The following is a 1,870-nucleotide window of genomic DNA, read 5'->3' as shown; positions in this document are numbered from 1 at the left end:
CCTGAGGCAGCCAACATTTTTCTCCCTGATCTGGTATGGTGCCCAGAGTCTGATGGGCTAGAAGACAAATGTTGAAGCATGGCTGGATTTTGTGGACATTGCTTCTCTCTCTGTCGCACACACACTGACTGACACATATACATATGTGTATGTGCTTGGTCACTTGCACATTGTCTGTCATGAATAAAGAAACAAACAAATAAAAAGGGACCAGCCAGTGGCATGGTTCATAAGGCAGCTGGTTTTCACATGACTGACTGATCAGTTCAAGTTCTAAACCCCAGTGGCTTTAAAAACTTGCTAGTCAGTGGAGTGTGGGTGCCCCAAAAGTTGAGAGGAGAACTGAGGAGAAGGAATTGTGGTGTGGCTATTCTATCATGGGGGGTGACTTCTCATTTTCTCTTTCTCTGAATACTTAAGCATCCTATAGGAAATACAAAACTAGGAAAGAAAAAATTTTGATAATAGAAAAACAAGTTAGGCAGATAACGAGAGCAGGGTGCACTCAGCAAGCCTCTGGATATGCAGAGAGGGCATGTCCCTTACCCACGACCTGCGTCCATGGCCCCTGGGCTCACACCTGTGTGAGCCTAGAGGAGAGCTCATGGGCCCAGGATCTGTGTTTCTGTATGGACCAACCCTCTCCAGAGTGCACACAGCTGGAGATACCAGCCTGGCTGCTCGCTGGTAGCCCACCGGCTTCACCAGTACCTGCGGCCAGACCTCAGGTTGGAGGCAGAGGCTAGTAGTTTCTGGGCTGGGTGAGGTACCATTTCCTTGGCAGTAACCTGCTGCAGAGAGAGTTCTGGCCAGGAGAAGTACCTGCGGGTGGTGGTAGGCACGGGATGTCAGCATTGAAAAGTGTTGCACCGAGCAGTGCACTGTAATTGGCAGAGCATCCTGGATGCACACGTTGAGTGGAGCAGCACAAGAAGAGTTTGGAACCGTAAGAGAGTGGATGAGACTGGTCAGGTTTTCCTGTTGTCTTTTCAGTCACAGAAGGAGGTTTCACACAAACTCAGGAGGTTGAAAGATTCTTCAAGTGAGGGATCATGATGGGTGTCCAATGATTTTAATTAGTAATAAAGCAGATCTAGATCTTCAAAACAGGGAACAGAGGAGGAGGACATTAGCACGACAATGTCAGGCAACACGCATGGAGGCATCTGCGAGATTAGGATGAAGGTCAGTCAAGCTGTCCATGAGCTTGTCCGCATTATAAGGACATTCCGGGATTTTTTTCAGGAATGTCCTCCTTCAGCAGAACCAACATGGAAAGCAGAAGACCAGAAAGGCAGCCCTTGTGTCATTTTCTAAGAGTCCCTTCAGGTTTAGCTGTCGACGACCAGTAAATGCCCTCATCTTCTCCCTCCCTTCTTACAGTGTTGGTAATTTAGACAAAGGAGCCGCATGTTCACCTTAGACCACGAAGATGGCTAATCCTTTCTGTGAGGCCAATACAAGGGTCATTTCCAGACAAATTCAAGGAACCACTAAGGGTGCTTTGAAGATTATTTGATCCCTTTAAAATAAACGTCTATATAAACAGACACATTGTTTTTCTTGTTTGTTTTTAAAGGCTCTCATTTTAGGTTTTATTTGTTACTTTATGTATTAATTTCCTTTTTTTTTTGGCCATAGGGCGTATGATCTTGCCAGAAAGAGACAGAGTGTGAGGGAAAGAACCTTCCAGAGGGTATGGCCACAATGCAATCCCTTCTCCTCTCAGGATTTTGAGGTCACACACTTGCACATGAGCAGAGCCTCTTTTTCAAGCCCTTTAAGTTAGGAAACCGTCCTCAGAGTTTGCCATGTGGGATCTAGCACCTGAATCTCAAAGACAACTTGTTGGCCTTTAAGGGCTTCCTTT

General features: G+C 46.2%; 1 pseudogene; it reads left to right on the top strand.

The window, feature by feature from the left end:
* Positions 1 to 535: 535 nt before the first annotated feature.
* On the top strand, positions 536 to 1,317 carry LOC102502538 (ras-related protein R-Ras2 pseudogene; annotated as a pseudogene).
* Positions 1,318 to 1,870: the final 553 nt, after the last annotated feature.

The sequence above is a fragment of the Tupaia chinensis genome, unplaced genomic scaffold (genome assembly GCF_000334495.1).
Source record: "Tupaia chinensis unplaced genomic scaffold, TupChi_1.0 Scaffold145659_1, whole genome shotgun sequence".
Taxonomy (NCBI): Eukaryota; Metazoa; Chordata; class Mammalia; order Scandentia; family Tupaiidae; genus Tupaia; species Tupaia belangeri.
The sequence above is the reverse complement of the archived record's forward strand: the minus strand, read 5'-3'. Positions and strand labels throughout refer to the sequence as shown.